This window comes from Chiloscyllium punctatum, chromosome 18 (assembly GCF_047496795.1).
Source record: "Chiloscyllium punctatum isolate Juve2018m chromosome 18, sChiPun1.3, whole genome shotgun sequence".
NCBI classification, from domain to species: domain Eukaryota; kingdom Metazoa; phylum Chordata; class Chondrichthyes; order Orectolobiformes; family Hemiscylliidae; genus Chiloscyllium; species Chiloscyllium punctatum.
Genome location: NC_092756.1, coordinates 57,484,187 through 57,501,389, shown reverse-complemented (window position 1 = coordinate 57,501,389; position 17,203 = coordinate 57,484,187).

Below are 17,203 nucleotides of genomic sequence, written 5' to 3'. Positions count from 1 at the left end.
ACGCTCAGTCTGACACTGAAATGCGAAACCGAAAAAAATCCATCATTTTACTGTTTGTGATCTCGGCCAATTTCATCCTGTTATGGTCAACGTTAATGCTGTTTTCTATATGGAGACGGATGTATGAGTTTGGGTACCGGTCTGTGTATCTCAATCCCTTTGTGCTGGAATTGGGCTTCATGCTGCAGCTCCTCAGTTGCTGCACAAACACCGCGATTTATGCCGTGACCCAGACTAAGTTCAGGCAGCAGCTGAAGAATGTGCTGAAATATCCCTTCACCCAAATCAATCCATCCATCAAATTCCGTCATTGATCAATCCATCCGGAATTTTCTCATTTCAGTTCAGTGTTTCAGCGATGGAAAAGCCTGTCGCTATGGTAACAGAGTGAGGGTAGAGCTGGTTTGTCCATCCTTATCGCACAGCAGGTTACAGGGAAATGTTTCAATGTTTCTCAAAACTCAGGGGCCAGTGAGAGAAGGCACCATCCCACTGACTGTATCCATCACTTCCATTTGTAAACAATAAAAATGTTGAATAAAACGTGCCGAGCAGCAGAGTGACCGATGTTGTTGTGTGTCTTTGTGTTGGAGAAGCTGAGCTGGAGTGAGACAGACTCAGCCCCAAGTCCTCATCCTCAGGGAAGGGGAGGGCACCACGCCCTGAGCTCATGAGCTGGGTTTAACTCTCTCTGTCCTTTCTTTCACCTCCGGGTCTCCCACTCCAACTTGGCTCTCAGCAGAATTCACCTTGCTCCCTTTCTCCCTCTCCGTCCATATATCCCTCCCACTCTCACACTGCACTGCTATTTCTCTCTCCTTTTCCCATTTACACACTCAATTCCACTGTCGTTTCTTTCCCCAATCTCTTTCACTCTCTCTCCATCTTGCGATCATGACCTCCCAATGTTACTGTCTTCCTGGAATCCTTCGGTGCTGGGGGAACAGAAGAGGGTTGTCGATCTCCAGGCCGATGTTAGGACACAAAGATTGGGACGGCATATCAGGCCATTGCCAGGGCAACAGTATGGAGTTTGGGCCAAACGCCATTGCTCGGGGACATAGTGGGTGTGAGAACACGAGCCGTTACTGGGGGTAACAGGTGGAGTGGCACCGGAGGCTGTGGCTGAGACTGATACAATAGGATATCACAAACAGAACACATTGTGTGGGACATACTGTCTGTTTCGCAGGGAATAGAATGGGGATGTCGTTAAAGGCCATTTGGGGGGATCAACTGGATCGGTGTTCACAGGCAGGAGCTCAGTTTAAGGTGTGTGAGGAGTGTGATGGTGGGAGACTGCGTGGGCGTGTGAGCGTGATGCTGGGGGAGTGTGCGAGGGAATAAGCGTGATGGTAGGGGAATGTGTGGGGGAGTGAGTGTGATGCTGGACGACTGTACAGGAGAGTGAAGGTCAGTGAAGGGGAGTGTGTGGGAGAATGGTGGATTATGTGGAGGTGAGCGTGAAGGTAAGGGCGGTGTGGATCAATGTGTGGGTGTGAACCTGATAGTGGGGATTGTGTGGGGAAGTGTGTGTGAGGGTGGTGGAGTATGTGGTGATGAGCATGACGGTGGGGATGGTGTGGGGCAGTGTGTGTGATGGTGGTGGAGTGTGTGGGGGCGAGCATGACGGTGGGGGTGATGTGGAGCAGTGTGTGTGAGTTTGGCGGAGTGTGTGGGTGAGACAGAGACAGTGGGGGTGGTGTGGGGCAGTTTGTGTGATGGTGGTGGAGTGTGTGGGTGTGAACGTAATGGTGGTGGTCATGTGCTACAGTGTGTGTGACGGCGGTGGAGTGTGTGGTTGTGAGCCTGACGGGGGGGTGGTGTGGGGCTATATGTGTGATGGTGGTGGAGAGTGTGGGGGTGAGTGTGACGGTGGGGGTGGCGTAGGGCAGTGTGTGTGAGTGTGGTGGAGAGTGTGGGGGTGAATGTCAAGGTGAGGGTGGTGTGGGGCAGTGTGTGTGATGGTGGTGGAGAGTGTGGGGGTGAGTGTGACGGTGGGGGTGGTGTGGGGCAGTATGTGCGAGTTTGGTGGAGTGTGTGGTGGTTAGCATGACTGTGAGGGTGCTGTGGAGCAGTGTGTTTGATGGTGGTGGAGTGTGTGGGGGTGAGCTTGACGGTGCGGGTGGTGTGGGGCAGTGTGTATGAGGGAGGTGGAGTGTGTGGGGTTGAGCGTGATGGTGGGGGTGGTGTGAGGCTGTGTGTCAGATGGTGGTGGAGCGTGTGGGAGAAAGCGTGACGGTGAGGGTGGTGTGGGGCAGGATGTGTGATGGTGGTGGAGTGTGCCGGTGTGAGCGTGACAGTGGGAGTGGTGTGGGGCAGTGTGTGTGATGGTGGTGGAGTGTGTAGGGTGAGCGTGACGGTGGAGTCGTGCTGGGCATTGTGTGACGTAGTGAGTGTGAAGGGGTCAGGGTGTTGGTGATGGAGTGAGTGTGAGGGGGTCAGGGTGTTGGTGATGGAGTGAGTGTGAGGGGGTCAGGTCGGTAGGGATAGAGTGAGTGTGAGGGGAACAGGATGAGGATAATGGAGTGAGTGTGAGGGGGTCAGGGTGGGAATGATGGAGTCAGTGTGAGGGGATCAGGGTGACGGTGATCGAGGGAGTATGAGGTGGACTGGAGAATGGTGAGGTTGCGTGTGAGGGGATCAGAGTGACGGTGAAGGAGTGAGAGTGAGGGGATCAATGTGACGGTGATGGAGTGAGTGTGAGGGATCAGTGTCACAGTGATGGAGCGAGTGTGAGGTGGTCAGGTTGACAGTGATGGTGCGAGTGTGAGGGGTTCATGGTGATGGTGATTGAGCTGGTGTGAGGGCGTTTGGGTGATGGTGATGGTGTGAGAATGAGGCGGTCAAGGTGACTGTGATGCAGTGAGTGTGACAAGTTCATGATGACGGAGAAGGGATGAGTGTGAGAGGTTAACCGTGACCGTGATGGAGTGAGTGTGAGGGGATCAGGGTAATGGTGATGAAGTGAGTGTGAGGGAGTTGGTGTGACGGTGATGGAGTGAGTGTGAGGGGATGAGTGTGATGATGATGGAGTGTGGGTGAGGGGATCAGTGTGATGGTGCGAGAGTGAGTGTGTGCGGGTCAGGATGACGGTGATGGAATGAGTGTGAGGGTGTCAGTGTGATGGTGCTGGTGTGAGTGCGAGAGGTCAGGGTGACAGCGATGGAGTGAGTGTGAGGGGGTCAGGGTGACAGTGAGGGAGGGAGTGTGAGTGGTCAGGGTGATGGTGATGGAGATATTGTGAGTGTCTCAGGATGACAGTGATAGAGTGATATGTGAGGGGGTCAGGGTGACAGTGATGGAGTGAGTGTGATGGGGTCATGAAGATTGTGATGTAGCGAGTGCGAGGGGATCAGTGTGACGGAGATGTAGTCAGACTGAGGTGGTCAGGGTGTTCGGTATGGAGTGAGTGAGGGGTTCAGGATGACTGTCATGGAGTGAGTGAGGGGGTCTGCTTGACGGTGATGGAGTGAGTGTGAGGGGTCAGGATGACTGTGATGGAGTGAGTATGAGGGGTCAGTGTGACGGTGATGGTGTGAGTATGAGGGGTCAGTGTGACGGTGATGGAGTGAGTGAAGGGGTCAGGATGACGGTGATGGAGTGAGTGTGCGGGGATCCTGAGGGAGTGAATCTCTGGCTATTGAGGGACTGCAGCGAAGGTTCATGAGGTCAATTCCTAGAATTGCGGAATTACCTTACACTGAAAGATTGGAGCGACTGGGCTTGTATACCCATGAGCTTAGAAGACTGAGAGGGGATATGAGTGAGACATATAAGGGTATTAAATGATTGCACACTCTGGAGGCAGGAAACATGTTTCCACTGATGGGTGAGTCCTGAACCAGAGGACACAGCTTAAAAATACGGGGTAGACCATTTAGCACAGAGATAAGGAGTAACCTCTTCACCTAGAGAGTGGTGGCTATGTGGAATTCTCTGCCCCAGAGGGCAGTGAAGGCCCAGTCTCTGGATTCATTTAAGAAAGCGTTGGATAAAGCTCTCAAGGATAGTGGAATCAACGGATAGGGAGATAAAGCAGGAACAGGATACTGATTAATGATGATCAGCCATGACCATATTGAATGGTGGTGCAGGCTTGAAGGGCAGAATGGCCTATTCCTGCACCTACTGTCTATTGTCTATTATCAGAGTGACGGTGATGGAGTGAGTGTGAGGGGGTCAGGAAGACAGTGGTGGAGTGAGTGTGTGGGGATGGTGCAACGGGGATGGAGGGAGTGTGAGGGGGTCAGGGTGACGGTGATGGAGTGAGTGTGAGGGGGTCAGGGTGACGGTGATGGAGTGAGTGTGAGGGGGTCAGGAAGACAGTGGTGGAGTGAGTGTGTGGGGATGGTGCAACGGGGATGGAGGGAGTGTGAGGGGGTCAGGGTGACGGTGATGGAGTGAGTGTGAGGGGGTCAGGGTGACGGTGATGGAGTGAGTGTGAGGGGGTCAGGTTGACGGTGACGGAGTGAGGGTGAGGGGGTCAGGGTGACGGCGATGGAGTGAGTGTGAGACGATGAGAGTGACGTTGATGGAGTGAGTGTGAGGGGGTCAGTGTGACCGTGATGGAGTGAGTGTGAGGGGGTCAGGGTGACGATGATGGAGTGAGTGTGAGGGGGTCAGGATGACGATGATGGAGTGAGTGTGAGGGGGTCAGGATGACGGTGATGGAGTGACCATGAGGCGGTCTGGGTGATATTCATGGAGTGAGTGTGAGATGATGAGAGTGACGTTGATGGAGTGAGTGTGAGGGGGTCAGGGTGACGATGATGGAGTGAGTGTGAGGGGGTCAGGATGACGGTGACGAAGTGAGTGTGAGGGGCTCAGGGTGACGGTGATGGAGTGAGTGTGAGGGGGTCAGGGTGACGGTGATGGAGTGAGTATGAGGGGGTCAGGGTGACGATGATGGAGTGAGTGTGAGGGGGTCAGGGTGACGGTGATGGAGTGAGTGTGAGGGGGTCAGGGTGACGTTGATGGAGTGAGTGTGAGGGGGTCAGTGTGACAGTGATGGAGCGAGTGTGAAGGGATCAGGGACACAGTGATGGAGTGTGGGGTTCAGGATGACGGAGACGGAGTGAGCATGATTGAGTCAGGGTGAGTCTAATGGAGTGAGTGTGAGGTGGTCAGGGTGATGGTGATGGAGTGAGTGTGAGGGGATCAGGGTGATGGTGATGGAGTGAGTGTGAGGGGATCAGGGTGACGGTGCTACAGTGAGTGTGAGGGGGTCAGGGAGACAGTGATGGAATGTGGGGTTTAGGATTACGGAGATGGAGTGAGTGTGATTCAGTCAGGGTGAGTGTAATGGAGTGAGTGTGAGTTGGTCGGGGTGACGGTGATGGAGCGAGTGAGAGGGGATGATTGTGACGGGGATGGAGTGACTGTGAGGGGGAAAAAGGGGGGTGTGGATGATGGAGTGAGTGTGAGGGGGTTAGTGTGAGGATGATGGAGTGAGTGTGAGGGGGTTAGGGTGACGGATATGCAGTTAGTTCGAAAGGGACAGGGTGATGGTGATGGAGTGAGTGTGAGGGGGTAAGGGTAACGATGATAGAGTGAGTGTGAGGGGATCAGGGTTACTGTGATGGAGTGAGTTTGAGGCGTCAGTGTCAGCGTGACGGAGTGACAGTGAGGGGAAAGGGAGTGGATAATGGAGTGAGTGTGAGGGGGTTAGGGTGAGGATGATGGAGTGAGTGTGAGGGGATCAGAGTGACGGTGAAGTAGTGAGTGTGAGGGGTCAGTGTGATGGCGATGGAGTGAATGTGAGACGGACAAGCTGACGGTGAGGGAGTGAGTGTGAGGGCGTCTGGGTGGCACTGATGGAATGAGTTTGAGGAGGTCAGGGTACCACTGATGGTGTGAATATGAGGGTGTCAGGGAGATGGTGATGGATTGCGTGTGAGGGTGTCAGTGTAACAGTGACGGAGTGAGTGTGAGGGAATCAGGATGATGGTGAGTGAGTGAGTGTGAGGGAGTCAGAGAGGCGGTGATGGAGTGAGTGTCAGGGGTTAAGGGAGACGGTGATGGAGTGAGTGCAAGGGAATCAGGGTGACGGTTGCTAAGTGAGTGTGAGGGATTCAGTGTGACAGTAATCACGCGAGTGTGAGGGGGTCAGGGAGATGGTGATGGAGTGAGTGTCAGGGGGTCATGGTGACGGTGATGGAGTGAGTGTGAGGGCGTCAAAGTGATGGAGAAGGAGTGAGTGCATCGGAGTCAGGGTGAGGGTGATGAATGATGGTGAGCGGGTCAGGGTGATGGTGATGAAGTGAGTGTGGGGGGCTCAGGCTGACGATGATGAAGTTAGTGTGAGGACATCAGGGTGACGGTGATGGAGTGAGTGTGAGGTGGTCAGTGTGATGGTGAATGAATGAGAGTTGGGGGTCAGGGCGATGGTGATGGAGTGAGTGTGAGGGGGTAAGGGTAACGATGATAGAATGAGTGTGAGGGGATCAGGGTGACTGTGATGGAGTGAGTTTGAGGCGTCAGTGTGAGCGTGATGGAGTGACAGTGAGGGGAAAGGGAGTGGATAATGGAGTGAGTGTGAGGGGTTCATGGTGACGGTAATCGAGCGAGTGTGAGGGTGTCTGGGTGACACTGATGGAGTGTGTGTGAGTGTGTCAGTGTGATGGTGACATAGTGAGTGTGACGGGGTCTGGGTGACAGTGATGGAGTGAGTGTGAGCAGATGAGAGTGACGTTGATGGAGTGACTGTGAGGGGATCACTATGATGGTGAAGGAGTGAGTGTGAGTTGGTCAGAGTGACGGTGAAGGAGTGAGTGTGAGGGGGTCAGAGTGACAGTGATGGAGCGAGTGTGAGGGGGTCAGGGAGACAGTGATAGAGTGTGGGGTTCAGGATGACGGAGATGGAGTGAGTGTGATTGAGTCAGGGTGAGTGTAATGGAGTGAGTATGAGGTGGTCAGGGTGACGGTGATGAAGCGAGTGTGAGTGGATCAGGGTGATGGTGATGGAGTGAGTGTGAGGGGGTCAGAGAGACGGTGATGGAGTGAGTGTGGGGGGTCAGGCTGATGGTGATGGAGTGAGTGTGAGGTGGTCAAAGTGATGGAGAAGGAGTGAATGTTTCAGAGTCAGGGTGACAGTGATGAATGCTTATGAGTGGGTCAGGGTGTTGGTGATGAAATGAGTGTCAGGGGTTCAGGCTGACGATGATGGAGTGAGTGTGAGGACGTCAGGGTGATGGTGACGGAGTGAGTGTGAGGGAGTCACTGTGATGGAGATTGAGCGAGTGTGAGAGTGTCAGGGTGACGGTAATGGAGTGAGCTTCGGGGGGTCATGGTTACGGTGATGGAGTGAGTGTGAGGGGGTCAGTGAGACGGTGATGGAGTGAGTATGAGTGGGTCTGGGTGACAGTGATGGCGTGAGTGTGAGCGGTTGAGAGTGACGTTGATGGAGTGACTGTGAGGGGATCAGTATGATGGTGAAGGAGCGAGTGTGAGGGGGTCAGGGAGACAGTGATGGAATGTGGGGTTCAGGATGACGGAGATGGAGTGAGTGTGATTGAGTCAGGGTGAGTGTAATGGAGTGAGTGTGAGGTGGTAAGTGTGATGGTGATGGAGTGAGTGTAAGTGGATCAGGGTGACGGTGATGGAGCGAGTGTGAGTGGATCAGGGTGACGGTGATGCAGTGAGTGTGAGGGGGTCAGGGAGACAGTGATGGAGTGTGGGGTTCAGGATGACGGAGATGGAGAGATTGTAATTGAGTTAGGGTGAGTGTGATGGAGTGAGAGTGAGTTGTTCGGGGTGACAGTGATGGAGCGAGTGTGAGGGAGTCACTGTGATGGAGGTTGAGTGAGTGTGAGAGTGTCAGGGTGACGGTAATGAAGTGAGTTTGGGGGGTCATTGTTACGGTGATGGAGTGAATGTGAGGGGGTCAGTGTGACAGAGATGGTGCGAGTGTGAGGGGATAAGTGTGATGATGATGGAGTGAGTGTGGGGTTGTCAGTGTGATGGTGATTGAGTGAGGGTGAGGCGATCAGAGTGACAGCGATGGACTGAGTGTGATGGGGTTAGGGTGACTGTGATAGAGTGAGTGTGAGGAGATCAGGGTGACACTGACAGAGTGAATGTGAGGGAGTCAGGGTGATGGTGATCGAGTGAGTGTGAGGGGGTCATGGTGACGGTGATCGAGCGAGTGTGAGGTTGTCTGTGTGATGGTGAATGAGTGAGTGTGAGTGGGCCAGGGTGATGTTGATGGATTGAGTGTGTGAGGTTCTGGGTGACACTGATGGAGTGACTGTGAGGAGGTCAGGGTGACACTGATGTAGTGAATATGAGAGAGTCAGGGTGATGGTGATGGAGTGAGTGTGAGGGGTTCATGGTGACTTTGATGGAGTGAGTGTGTGGGGGTCAGGGTGATGGTGATGGAGTGAGTGTGAGGGAGTCATGGTGACGGTGATGGAGTGAGTTTGAGGGCGTCAGGGTTACGGTGATGGAGTGACTGTGAGGGGGTCATGGTGATGGTGAAGGAGTGAGTGTGAGGGGTCTGGGTGACGGTGATGGAGTGAGTTTGAGAGAGTCAGGGTGACGGAGATGGAGTGAGTGTGAGAGATCAGCGAGAGGGTGATGGAGTGAATGTGAGGGGTTCAGTGTGACTGCAATCGCGTGAGTGTGAGGGAGTCAGGGAGACGTTGATTGAGTGAGTGTGAGGGGGTCAAAGTGATGGAGAAGGAGTGCATGTTTCGGAGTCAGGGTGACAGTGATGAATGAGTATGAGCGGGTCAGGGTGATGGTGATGAAGTGAGTGTGAGGGGGTCAGTGTGACGCAGATGGTGTGAGTGTGAGGGGGTCAGGCTGACGATGATGGAGTGAGTGTGAGGGAGTCAGGGTGATGGAGATGGAGTGAGTGTGAGGGTGTCAGGGTGACTGTAATGGAGTGAGTGTGAGGGGATCAGTGTGATGGTGATGGAGTGAGTGTGGGATTGTCAGTGTGATGGTGATGGAGTGAGTGTGAGTGTGTCAGTGTGATGGTGATGTTGTGAGTGTGAGAAGGTCAGGGGACACTGACGGAGTGAGTTTGAGGGAGTCAGGGTAATAGAGATGGACTGAGTGTGAGGGTGTCAGGGTGACGGTAATGGAGTGAATGTGAGGGGATCAGTGTGATGATGATGGAGTGAGTGTGGGATTGTGTGACGGGGTCAGGGTGACGGTGTTGGAGTCAGTGTGAGGGGATCAGAGTGACAGCGATGGACTGAGTGTGAGGGGGTCAGGGTGACTGTGATGGAGTGAGTGTGAGATGGTCAGGGTGATGCTTACAGAGTGAATGTGAGGGAGTCAGGGTGATGGTGATCGAGTGAGTGTGAGCGGGTCATGGTGATGGTGATCGAGCGAGTGTGAGGATGTGTGTGTGACGGTGAATGAGTGAGTGTGAAAGGGCCAGGGTGATGGTGATGGATTGAGTGTGAGGGTTTCAGTGTGAATGCAATCGCGTGAGTTTGATGGAGTCAGGGAGACGTTGATTGAGTGTGTGTGAGGGGGTCACGGTGACGGTGATGGTGTGAGTGTGAAGGGATCAAAATGACGGAGAAGGAGTGAGTGTGTTGGGGCCAGGGTGACGGTGATGGAGTGAGTGTGGGGGGGTCAGGCTGACAGTGATGGACTGAGTATGAGGGGGTCAAAGTGATGGAGAAGGAGTGCGTGTTTCGGAGTCAGGGTGACAGTGATGAACGTGTATGAGCGGGTCAGGGTGATGGTGATGAAGTGAGTGTGATTGGGTCAGTGTGACGCAGATGGTGTGAGTGTGAGGGGGTCATGCTGACGATGATGGAGTGAGTCTGAGGACGTCAGGGTGACGATGATGGAGTGAGTGAGAGGGGGTCAGTGTGACGGAGATGGAATGAGTGTGGGGGGGTTAGTGTGACGCTGATGGAGTGAGGGTGAGGGGATCATGTGACGGTGATGGAGTGAGTGTGAGGTGGTCAGGGTGACCGTGATGGAGTGAGTGAGAAGTGGTCAGGGTGACAGTGATGGAGTGAGTTTGAGGGAGTCAGGGTGATGGAGATGGAGTGAGTGTGAGGGTGTCAGGGTGACTGTAATGGAGTGAGTGTGAGGGGATCGGTGTGATGGTGATGGAGTCAGTGTGGGATTGTCAGTGTGATGGTGATGGAGTGAGTGTGAGTGTGTCAGTGTGATGGCGATGTTGTGAGTGCGAGAGGGTCAGGGGACAGTGATGGAGTGAATGTGAGGGAGTCAGTGTGATAGAGATGGACTGAGTGTGAGGATGTCAGGGTGACGGTGATGGAGTGAATATGAGGGGATCAGTGTGATGATGATGGAGTGAGTGTGGGATTGTGTGACGGGGTCAGGGTGACAGTGTATGAGTCAGTGTGAGGGGGTCAGGGTGATGGTGATGGAGTGAGTTTGAGGGGATCAGTGTATTGGTGATGGAGTGAGTGTGGGAATGTCAGTGTGATGGTGATGGAGTGAGTGTGAGGGGGTCAGGGTGGCAGTGATGGAGTGAGTTTGAGGGGATCAGTGTATTGGTGATGGAGTGAGTGTGGGAATGTCAGTGTGATGGTGATAGAGTGAGGGTGAGGGGATCAGGTTGACACTGATGGAGTGAGTGTGAGGGGGTCAGGGTGACTGTGATGGAGTGAGTGAGGGGGGTCAGGGTGACGGTCAATGAATGAGTGTGAGGTGGTTAGGGTGACACTGATGGAATGAGTGTGAGGAGATCACGGTGACACTGATAGAGTGAATGTGAGGGAGTCAGGGTGATGGAGATGGAGTGAGTGTGAAGGGGTCAGGGTGACGGTGATGGAGTGAGAGTGAGGGAAGCAGTGTGATGGTGATGGAGTGAGTTTGAGGGCGTCATGGTGATGGTGATGGAGTGAGTGTGAGGCGATAAATGTGATGGTGATGGAGTGAGTGTGAGGTGGTCAGGGTGACAGTGATGGATGATTGTGTGGGGGTCAGTGTGACGGTGATGGAGTGAGTGTGAGGGGATCATTGTGATGGTGATGGAGTGAGTTTGACGGGGTAAAGGTGACTTTGATGGAGTGAGTGCGAGGGGGACAGGGTGACTGTGATGGAGTGAGCGTGGGGGGCTCCAGATGACGGTGATGGAGTGACTGTGGGGGGATCAAGATGATGGTGATGGAATGAGTGTGAGATGGTCTAGGTGACTGTGATGCAGTGATTGTGAGAGGGTCAGGATGACGGAGAAGAAGTGAGTGTGATGGGGTTAGGGTGACTGTGATAGAGTGACTGTGAGGGTATCAGTGTGACGATGATGGAGTGAGTGTGAGGTGATCAGAGTGACGGTCATGGAGAGAGTGTGAGGGAATCAATGTGACGGTGATGGAGTCAGAGTGATGGTGACGGTATGAGTGTGAGGGCTCAGTGTGACGGCGATGGAGTGAGTTTGAGGGTGTCAGGGTGACGGTGATGGAATGATTGTGAGTGGGTTAGTGTGACGGTGATGGAGTGAGTGTCAGGGACCAGTGTGATGGTGATGGAGTGAGTGTGATGGGGTCAGGGTGATGTTGATGGGGTGGGTGTGAGGGCGCCAGGGTGACAGTGTTGGAGTGAGTGTGAGGGGGTTAGAGTGAGGAAGATTTAGTGAGTGTGAGTGGGTCAGAGTGACAGTGATGGAGTGAGTGTGAGGGGATCAGTGTGACGGTGAAGGAGTGAGTGTGAGACGGTCAGTGTGATGGTGATGATGTGAGTGTGATTGTGTCGGTGTGACAGTGATGGAGTGGGTGTGACGGGGGTCACTGTGACGATGATGGAGCGAGTGTGAGGTGATCAGTGTGACGGTGATGTCGTGAGTGTGAGGACATCGTAAGCCATCAAATACCATTAAATCCCATCTTATCCTTCTTGCCAATGAGAACAGGTTCAATCTCTCAACCTTTCCTCATAAGACTGTCACTCGAGGCAGGAAGCATCCTGATAAGCCTCCTCTGCACCTTTTCCAACGCTTCCAAATGCTTCCGAAATATGGGCACCAGAACTGCACACCATATTCCAAATATGGCTGTACCAGCGTTTTGTGTCGTTGCAGCCTGATATTGCAACTCCGGAACTCAATCCCTCTACAAATGAAACCTAACACACCATAGGCCGCCTTAACAGTATTTTCCAACTGGGAGGCAACTTTCAGGCATCTACATACATGGACTCCGAAATTCCTCTGCTCATCCCACTACCAAGAATCCTTCCATTGACCCAGTACTGTTCCTTTCTGTTATTCTTCCTAAAGTGCATCACCATACATTTAGCTGCATTGAACTCCATTTGCCCCATCTCAGCCCAATTCTGCAGTTTATCCAAGTCTCCCTGCAACCCGTAACATTCTCCCACACTGTCCACTACACCACCAACTTTAGAGTCGTCTGCAAATTTACTAATCCATCCACCTATGCCAGCGTCTAAGTCATTTACAAAAATGACAAACTGCAGTGGTTGCAAAACAGATCCTTGTGGCACACCACTAGTATCCGGACTCCAGGCTGGATGTTTCCCATCAACCACCACTTGCTGCCTTCCTTCAGAAAGCCAGTTTCTTATCCAACCTCCTAAATCACACTCAATTCCATGTCTCTGCATTTTCTCCAACAGCCTATCATGTGGAACCTTATCAAAGGCTTTAGTGAAGTCTATGTATACCATGTCAACTGCCCTACCCTCATATACATGCTTGGTCACATCTCAAAAAATTCAATGAAGTTTGTGAGACACTACCTGGCCTTGATGAAACCATGTTGACTATCTGATATGAAATTGGTGTTTGCTAGATGATTATAAGTCTCAACTCTCATAATCCTTTCCAAAGCATTTCCTATAACAGAGGAAAGGTTCACTGTTCTACAATTGCCTGTATCATCTCTACTGCCCTTCTTGGTCAAGGGCACAACATTTGCAATCCTCCAGTCCTCTGGTACCAAACCTGTCGACAATGACGACTCAAATGTCAAAGCCAATGTCTCTGCTATCTCCTCCCTAGCTTCCCAGAGAATCCTTGGATAAATCCCATTCGGCCCAGGGGACTTGTCTACTTGCCTCAATCCTTACAGTCAATGTTCTGACGAATGAAGGCAAGCATGCCAAATGACGTTTTCACCACCCTTTCTGCCTGAAACTCCACTTTCAAGGAACTATATACCTGCATCCCGAGATGTTTTTTTTTCCTCAGCAACACTCCCCAGGGTCCTACCATTAACTGTATAAGATTATGACGAGATGGAGAACTTTCAAAACGAGATGTGATTGAAAATTTTAAAAATGAAAGTGCTGAAACTGCTGCAGGGAGAAATATATTCACTTGTGAGGCTGACCTGAACAGGAAGTTAACATTAATGAATCAAATCAGAAATTCAAAACAAAACATTCTCCCCTGACAAAGGTGACAACATGGAACAACATGACGTCTAGTACCAGGAATGCTTAAGTTGAATATGATGAATATGTTTAAGGGGAAATTCGACAAGTACCTCAGGGAGAAACATACAGAACGATGCACTGATGAGATGAGACAAAGTGGGAGTATACTCCTTTGGAGACTAAATATCAGCACTTTCCTGTTGGACAAAAAGGCACGTTTTTTTCTGTAGTCAAGTCTCTGTAAATGTCCTGTTCTCCTTAAGTAAAGAACGATTTAGTCACCCACTATTTGGGAAAAAAGGGTGCCCACTCGGGTATAAGAGAGAAACACAAGAGGGATCCCTTCATAAGGTTATACAATGAACATCCATTACTGAAGGTAACTCTGCAGAGAGCGCAGTTTAATTTTTGGCTTCTTAGTAGCAGTGGAGTGCATGGTTTTATCTGCTCTTTGCTTTAACTTGAGGTGGCAATATCAAGATCTTTACTGAGTTCAGCTTGGGCCTTCTAAATAATTCCGTCTTCGGACTGAAAGCAACATGGTGAGAAGATTCAGTTTGTGAGAAGATTTGTGGCTCGGGTTCTCGTTGTTGTGGTTCTGTTCGCCGAGCTGGGAATTTGTGTTGCAGACGTTTCTTCCCCTGTCTAGGTGACATTATCACTGCTTGAAAGCCTCCCGTGAAGCGCTTCTGTGATATTTCCTCCGGCATTTATAGTATATTTCATCTGCTGCTTCCCGTTGTCAGTTCCAGCTGTCTGCTGCAGTGGCCGGTATATTGGGTCCAGGTCGATTTGCTTGTCGATTGAATCTGTGGATGAGTTCCATGCCTCTAGGAATTCCCTGGCTGTTCTCTGTTTGGCTTCTCCTACAATAGTAGCGTTGTCCCAGTCGAACTCATGTTGCTTGTAATCTGCTTGTGTGGCTATGAAGGATAGCTGGTCGTGTCGTTTCGTGGCTAGTTGGTGTTCATGGATGCGGATCGTTAGCTGTCTTCCTGTTTGTCCTATGCAGTGTTTTATGCTGTCCTTGCATGGGATTTTGTACACGACATTGGTTTTGCTCATGTTGGGTATCGGGTCCTTCGTTCTGGTGAGTTGTTGTCTGAGAGTGGCTGTTGGTTTGTGTGCTGTTATGAGTCCTAGTGGTCGCAGTAGTCTGGCTGTCAGTTCAGAAATGTTCTTGATATACAGTAGTGTGGCTAGTCCTTTGGGTTTGGCATGTCCTCGTTCCGTTGTCTTTCCCCTAGGCATCTGCTGATGAAATTGCGGGGGTATCCGTTTTTGGCGAATACATTTTGGTGTTCTTCTTCCTCTTTTTGCAGTTCGGTTATTTTGCAGTGTGTTGTGGCCCTTTTGAACAGTGTCTTGATGTAACTTCTTTTGTGTGTGTTGGGGTGGTTGCTTTCGTAGTTTTGGACTTGGTCTCTGTGTGTGTGGCTTTACTGTATACCTTTGTGCTGAATTTTCCATTCGGTGTTCTCTGTATCATCACGGAGAGGAATGGGAGTTGGTTGTCCTTTTGTTTCTCTCTAATGAATCGGATTCCTGTGTGTGGCATTGATGACCCGGTGTGTGTTCTCTTTTTCTGTGATTTTAATGATTACAAAGGTGTCATCCACATATCTGACCTAGAGATTGGGTTGAATTTGCGGTAAGACTGTTTGTTCTAATCTTTGCATTACCGCTTCTGCTATGAGTCCAGAGATGGGTGAGCCCATGGGTTTGCCGTTGATTTGTTCATATTTGATTGTTGAATGTGAAGTGTGTTGTGAGGCAATGGTCTGGTAGTTTGACTATGCAGTCTTTGTTGATAGGTTCACTGTCTTGTTGTCTGTTCTGTATGTCCAGTATGTTAGCTATTGTTTCTCTGGCTAGGGTTTTATCAATAGAGGTGAACAGTGCCGTTACATCGAATGAGGCCGTTACATCGAATGAGACCATTACATCGAATTGTGTCTGCAACACAAATTCCCAGCTCGGCGAATAGAACCACAACAATGGTGAGAAGATGAAATAAAGCTTTGGGATGTAAAGAAGTACGCATACCACTACATTGCTAACTGAAAATAGCAAACCACAAATACTTTTCTGATTGAACAAATCTAATTTTAGCAATGAGTAAAATCTGTTAACCATAAAATTAAGAAAGATTAACAGGGATACATATAAAGTACAGTAGGTTGAATGTCATCAAAAACAAGTTTATTAATTCCAGATTTTCCTCTCAAACCCTTGTACACACCATTCAACATGACCAGAATTCAAATATGCAGCATTTAACAAGAAAAAAGCTCCAAAGCTTTTTATTAAAGAATAGTGAGATATTGGTCAGGAAGAAGAAAGTATACGATCAGAAATATACAAGACCCCAAAGTAGGAACAGAGGAAGCTATGAAGAGGAATTTGAGGACAAATGAACGTTAGGCAAAATATATTAACTCTTATTCATGGCAGGAGAAAAAAGAAACAAACCGAAAAAGGAAACCTGCTCGATCACTTTTCCTTAAGTTGTGAAGAACAAAAATTCATAGACCCCAACGGTTTTTAATTAAAGGAGATGGATGTTTTTTTTGCTTTTGGGAAAGCAGTATGGAAACATGTAAAATATTCTGAACTGCAATCTCTTCAAGGTCGCATGTTCCAAACAACCCCAGCTGAAATCTGCAGCGTCGTGGTGGGTTCAATTTCACCTCTCATTGTGTGATGAGTCTGGCCTCCTGTGCTTTCAATCGCTTCTTTTGACATTTCTTTTGTTCTTTCTTCAGCTTGTACAGAATGGACTTGTGCTTTTGAAGTTCGTCCCTCAGTGCACGAAACTGATCTCAATATCACTCTGGACTGTCGTAGTTTCTGTAGAAGATCCACCCAATGTATGTAACAGGTCTCATTGAAAAACTAACTCAATTTGGACAATAACATTAGCGGATAAGAGATATATGCAAACTTGCACAACACTTGGTCACATTTCTCACAACCTGTTCAACAACTTTAATCAAACCTGCGATGCCATTGACAAAACTCTCGCGCAATTAACACGCAGCCACGGTGTCGCCATACACATCAACGAATCAGACCTGCAGTATCACCATACACACCAGCCGATCAACACAGCAGAACTATCTGGGCAGTCAGCATCGGTAAGTGTGGTACAATTACAGTCAGAACCATATTGAGGGAAAAAGCCGAAATGAGAATCTAGAGACTAAAAGCTTGCAAAAGATATGTATTTGAAAAGGACAGGAGGGAATGGGATTTGCAAAGGAATTCTGCAAAGAGGCTACTATACATGACCATGATTTAGGTTAACTCTCGAAGGGATGCACCAGTCAGAGAACTTCAAACCACAAGAGGTTAGAGGACGATGTTAGACTAAAAGTCATAAAGTAAGGCAGGGATTCATCATGAAAGACATTCAAAAATGTGACAATTAGATTGGAGAAGTTAGAGGTTTAGGAGGCAAAAGTCATTAAGTCCAGGCCGATTATTTTCACAATAAGAGCTTTTACCAGAATACAGGCAGCAGATGTTTGGAAGTGCTCACGTTTATGGACTATAAGGAAAAGCATCTGACCAGAAGAGGATGGAATTATGAAGTCTGCTGGTGAGAGTGATGGATGATGGGGCAGGATACATGTACCTTTACAGAGACATATTTGTGGTCAGTAAATGCTGGTTTCACTCGAGGCTGGAATATGCTGCAGTGATATAAAGGGTTTGGACCAGCTGAGGATAGCAAATGGGAGTGTGGAGTGGCAAAGGGATAAAGCCGGGGAGTCAGAAATAGTTTGTGTTGAATTTTCTTTGTTGAATACTTCCATTGTGTTCATTTTTTTCCAGAAAAGCTGGTCCGATTCTTTCTCCAATTTAG